Genomic DNA, 6491 nt, shown 5'->3' on the forward strand with positions numbered 1-6491 from the left:
CAAAACCACAGGAACACAAGGAAAATGTCCAGGTTTCAGCATGAAATCCATTACTTGTACAACCTTTCTTGGCTGGAATTTCGCACACAGCCAGTCACCAGGCAAGACCATAATTACATTATCAGGCACCTCATTTGCCTGGTGTTCAGAAGACTGATCCCAGGCATACCCTGAAAGTGAACTAACGAGCAGCTGTGTGAACGTACAGGCTAAATCTGTGACTTTTGCAGAGTTACAGGTTCAGAAAGGCCAATTAGGCCTCAACATATCAATACAGAACAGTTGGCGTTGGAATTAAAAAGCAACGTGTTAGCAGCTGCCAACTTGGAAAATGGAATTACTTATTCTACTAGAATTATTCTGAGACTTGGCAACCACCAAGGCTTCTGATAAGTTTTTTTTTCTTATTTTTTAAATATTAATTTTAACCTTCAGAGTCACGTTTACAATAAAAGCTTAAAATACAACAAATCAAACCTTATACGCTTGGGAAAATATGAAACCTAAAACCAAATTATTAGGCTGCCTCCTGCATAATGAGTTTGGCAACACAACATAGGAGGTGGAAGGCAGGTAATTAAATCAAAGTTTACAAGTATGAAGTTCCTTCTTTAAACAAGTGCTCGGGAAGGTACCTAAGTGCTCAAAATGGCTTTTAAAAGGACAGAAAATTATGGTAAAAAAAGCACATAAATAGAGGGTCAAACATTTTTCCTAGTAATTTTCAGTGTTCAGAGGCAAGCAGGTGCGATTATCTGTAGTGGAACTGGAAACTGATGTTGGTTCTGAAACAAGAAATCCATTCATTTAGTGGTCTTGCTGAACATAGCATCAACTGTGTGGCTGAATGGAAACATTGCACTGAAAATACTTTTATGTTTGGGCCTACTGTTCAATAATGCTTCTCTTCACCAATACTGACTTTCTTCGCCTGGCTGTTAAATTGTCAACAGCAATAATTTATCTTCTAATTTTAAGTATTCTATAAATAATGTTACCATCTATTACAACAAATGCCTGAACTCCTTAAAAGCAGGAAGAGTGCAAGTAATGTTTTTTCAGACTTTTCTGCAATTTATAGCAGCCAACTTGAAGATGTGAATCATGTCACAAGATTGCATACATCATATTCCTTCCATGCCCCATCTCCAGGGGTATTTGTTTTGCTTATTCATGAGGCCAACTCCCACCATGCTTGTGATGCTATATAAAATTATAAGAAAAAACTGAAAAATGCATGCAGTGTAGTATCAGCACAGTGCCCATGAAAGGGGGCAGTAATTTACTCTGAATTTAGCTTACTTATGTTGGCCATACTGTATATTAATGAATCAAAGCATGTTTATTCAATAAATAAATAGAAACAATGACCAGTGTCCTAATTTTAGTAGCAAATCTGGTCATGTAAATGAACATTCAAAAGTTCACCTGGGAAATATTTATTCAAGGTGATGGTGACCATCATTGCGAACATAAACAAAAATATTTCTGGTCATTTCTTTGGGTGACAACCACATAAATCTAAGCCAACAATAAGTATAAAATATTCATGATTATATGCTACTACTTAAATTTAAATCAAAGCAACTTTCCAAAACCACAGTCCAATAACCACAACCGTGCATCTGTATAGCTAGGCATGCCAGATATTTGCCCTTTGCATAGCTGACTCATCTGTCCTCTGTAATCCTGTGATGAAACTACTCGCGTAAGATTTATGAAGCTTGCTCTAAAAAAAGACCAAAAGAGGGTTAAACCACAACATGCACTTTTTCCTAGATGACTCTTGTCATTGTTTTTTGTCTTCAGTTTGCCATTGCCTCTCAAAATCGTCTTCCACTACAGACCAAATAAATGTAATTGTATTCTGGTGTCTGTATCTTCCAAATCAGATGAAGGGTTTTTTGACCTTGGAAAAAGTATTTAGTTGCAAGAAAATAAAAGTTGAAAACAAATGCAGCTGTTGCCGTCAAAACTATTCGAACTTAAATGAGTGGCAGGCTCCCAGATTCTTTTGTGGGCGAGAACAATAATAAGCATTTGACAACTGTTCGTTTTACTGACAACAACCTTTCCCCAGCTTTTTGATGTTTGCTCCTCATTGTCTTGTATTGACCTGCCAAGATGTTGGTTGCCCTGCTCAGTGACCTTCTCCATTGCTCGTCCCACTGAAACGGTGTTGCCCTGCAGTCAGCATGTCATCAGCATTATTTCTGGCTGAAACTGACAGATGACAACTGAACAACTTCAGTTCCACCACTGATGACAGCTGCTCATCAGAATTTTCAGCATTAACCATTGCCGACTCAGCTCCCTCCAACTTGTTTTCATCCAGAAGCATTCTGTGACACTGCTTTTAAGTTTAATAGGAATGAGCACATATTTTGTAGCCCAATACAATATAGACTATTTTTGTCTAACCATATAGCCGACCTGCACTACAGATATTGAAGATATTCTCAAGTATAAAATATTGAATTTAGTATATTATAAAACGTTTGTATAATCAGAGCCATCTGCTCCATTTTATTATCAGTTAAAGTGGGCCAGAGCTCAAGGTAAAGATGGGCAGATAAACATAAACCCCAAACAAAGCAAAATTACATAACCTAATACACCGCGAAATGTATCTTTTTGACCTAAGAAAAAGAATGCATTTGCTAAGTGATTACACAAACTTATTAAACAGACTTTCTTGAGCACTTTCCTCTCTGTGAATTTTACAAAACAGGTACTGTTTCATTCATGTTGAGAAAGCTCCACACAGCTTACCTGCTCAGGCTGCATTTACTGTACTGTTACTGCATTGCACCTTTATCAGTCAGGCAAACACCATTCCCCAAATGACTTGCCCCACCCATGACGAGCAAATCAAAATAATTTCCATCAATTACAGCATATATCCAACACATATTTTTTTTGCTTAATGTTAATTTAACTGTTAATGGCGTTATCTCATCTGTTCTTGTACAAACATGCAATGGCTCTCTTTAGCACATAGCCCTTTCTAAACAGACGTGAGGATTGCTGATGACATTTTGCTACTAGACTGCTGGCACACCAATTTTTTTCATGATAGATTTCTCCTAAAAACAGAAAGACTGTCAAATATGACCAAATAAATAGATTCATGGATTCTGTTGGGATGTAGCTATATTTAGAAGTGCTCATTTGATCACAATATTCACTGGCATGTTTTTTATATGATTTGCTCCATCTCCATGTGACTGAAGATATGATATCTTAGATATCAAAACCTCCACATGGAGGTTGAGCAAATCATGTCAATATTATCACATCCTAGACTTACATCTCTAGGCCTGTGTGGCTTTCTCAGAAGCAGAACTGCCCATTTGTTTGCAGCAAGAGGACCAATTGTTGCACAATACTTTCAGTGTTTCACAAAAAATAATCTGTACAAAATAACTCTCTCAATACAAAATGAGCCGTTAGTTCCATAGCAATACAGGGTCATCCCACTCAGAACAGCACAAATACACCCCATACAACCTGTGACTTTAACTTTTGCTAAGAAAACAAACTTAGTCCTTATGTTGGCTGAGTTCATAAAGTCCTCTTTAAAAAAAACATCCCCTTGAGCAATGGTCGAGCAAAGGTCAACCGTAAGTGAAAAATTGGCCTTGACAAGAAAAATGACTGATCTCAGTTTAAATAATACCATCATCGTTTTGATTCATAATGACCATGGCTTGTGTAAAAAACATCTGGAGCCACCTTACACAGATTTATGGGGGCTGTCATAGAGATTTAATTCCAACTTCAATCCCACCCTTCTTCCTCTGGGGGTATAGTTCTGTAAACCTTAGTATTGTGTACTGAAGTCTTCCAACTTCAGGCTCACTAACTGGTCTTTAATTCCATCTGGAAACAGAAATTCTGGCATTTTACATTTTACTCGAGCGCACATAACTCACTGGGAAATGGAGATGTTCCAAACAAATCCAAGTACCGTATTCAGTGAGACCAGTTGGCTATGCAACAATCAAACAAAGAAATGCCATTTACTACTTACATATTTTTGCTAGTTTCAATGGATGAGGTTTTAAGAGTCATTAGTTACACCATAAATTCATGCACTGCTGCTGGCCATGTTGGTAGGTACAAACAGATAAAGAACAGTACTGTGCTAAATTGCGCTAACATGCAACGTAAGATTTTCTTCGCTTCTCCAAATCCTGGGATTAGATCTGGTGACTTGCTGACCGATGTTGCTGAAGTGTGCACCTGGACTTGACCTTATCATCAAACCTTCACTCCTCTCCTTCATCAGTCAATAAACAGACTACTTTGTGACAAATGCGTAATCATTGGCACTGGCCAAATGAAGTGCTTAATTTTGGATGCTTTGCTAGATGATCCTTAAAAAGGAGTTCTTAGATTCTAACATTTCAGTTTTAGTGTCTGTACGATTGGCCCAGGATGGAAAGCTATCTATCATCCATGAGAGGAACATTTCAGGAATTCTGGTGTGGTTAAGATACTTTTCTTCACTTCCACTTAATGGTGGACACCTTGAAAAGAATAAAATTTGAGAGCTTTTGAAGAAATAAAAAATAAAGCAAATATAGGCCTACATGCATTTGTCTCAAGTGCACAGCGGCAGGCTGAAGAGACCCACTGCCTACTGCCTCAAGTTCTCACCAGTCTTATGCTAACTATATGCTTTCACTTTTCTGGTTTCTAAAATAAGCATTTAATGGAGAGCTGCCTTTAAATAGCAGACAAATGTAGCCACAGAGTGGTTAGCCACAAAATGCAGCTGAGAACATGAAATGGCTGTAACAAAGAGTATAATGTGCCCCCACAAGCCCTTTGCAGGTAGGGATGCATAGTATTATGTTTTGAAAAGTTGCCAACAATCTTTTTTGTCCTCGATCATCCCTCCTCTTTCCTTTACCCAAGATTTGGCAACATTCCTGGAAACCCAAGCTGCAAATGCAAATTATTTAAACACACAATTTCTGGAATGCATGGGAAAAGGCTTAGGCTAAATAAAGCAAGACACTTGTACAATTACAATACAATTAGATTATATTAATTAACAAATAATAATCAGTGCACGCTACTGCTGCTGGTGTTCCTCCAGTAGCACAGCATACTCAACCCCTCCAATCTTCCCCTCTCTCAAATAGTGTGCATCTTGGTGTTCTGCAGCCATGCAAAACAATGAGATCAGGGTTCATTAAGATAAAGAGATACAGCAATCATGTATAGCCTATATCCTGTGATGTCTGACACAGCATGCTTCCCTGTCTCTGCTAAATTGTGTATTTCACACACTTCTATGACTGACAGACCAGTAATTTAGAAAAGACTGATGTTAAATGTAAGACGGTACGCCACTTTAGTCATGTGAAACTCCTGTAATGCTGGGAGGCATTAGGGGATTAGCAGAGTACCCATCTAGGTATAATTGCTGGTTCACAAGAACCACTGACCTTCTGTGGTATTTTGTAATCCACGACTGCTGTAGATAAGTAAGAATGAAAGAAGGTTTTACTACTAGCAACTGTTCTATGATCAGAATCGTTACGAGTGTACCGATTGTCTACATTTTTTTTACCCATTCCTCAGAGATAGAATATACTACTGTGTCTACTAGTGATGTTTATGTATGGTGTGATGCAAGTCATCTGTGGCACAAGACAGCTTTGATTTATAGATCTGAAAATAGGCTCTCTGACCCCCTCACAGGAGTATACCTATGACAGGAGTATACCTAGAACAAAAAAAAAAAAACCTGACAGTAGTCACTTTCTTCTTAATTATTTTATTCAGTATAAGTGTATGTTTTCAATTAGCTCATATAGTTTTTGTGCACAATGATAGGAGACTGTGTGTATTCATAGAAGATCCTGAAAACCCGATGGCATTACAATGGCTGGTACAGGGGCATTATGAGGTTTGTGGGCTAAAGCAAGAAAACTGACTTCAAGAAACTGCACAGCACCTTTAACACTGTTGTGCCTCCGGAACAGGGGTAGCCAGTCCAGGTCCTGGAGAGCTGAAGGGTCTGCTGCTTTTTGTTTTTACTCACCACATAATCGATCAATTAAAGCAGTCAATTACAGTTAACTCACCTCACCTGGTCTAAGTGGTTGTTGTATTTAAGGTGAAAACAAAAACCAGCAGACCCTGCAGCTCCCCAAGACCAGAGTTGGCCACCTCTGTGCCAGAGGCTGTGTGGTTAATTTGCAATTTAGGTTAATATTTCAAAATACAAGTTACAAATACAAATTATTTACTTAAATGTGTAACAATTGTAACATTTTATCATTTGACAGTAAAGCAAATGGTTACAAATGACATTTGTATTTTTTCCCCATTTGAATCCTAAATGGTGTCTCTTGCAACAAGTAGTCCTACATCATGTGCCATGGAGGGCCGAGAGCATGCAGGTTTTCATTCCAACCAATCACCACGCCTGCTGATTTCATTAATTAACACACCTTCAATCAGAGAGGAGGAAC

General features: G+C 38.2%; 1 protein-coding gene across 1 annotated transcript in view; it reads right to left on the reverse strand.

Annotated features, from left to right (window-relative positions):
* LOC135240044 (SET-binding protein-like) overlaps positions 1-6491 on the reverse strand; it is a 53962-nt gene that overhangs the window by 45704 nt on the left and 1767 nt on the right. The gene's annotated exons all lie outside the window — the stretch shown is intronic.

Source organism: Anguilla rostrata, chromosome 14 (assembly GCF_018555375.3).
Source record: "Anguilla rostrata isolate EN2019 chromosome 14, ASM1855537v3, whole genome shotgun sequence".
Classification (NCBI taxonomy): domain Eukaryota; kingdom Metazoa; phylum Chordata; class Actinopteri; order Anguilliformes; family Anguillidae; genus Anguilla; species Anguilla rostrata.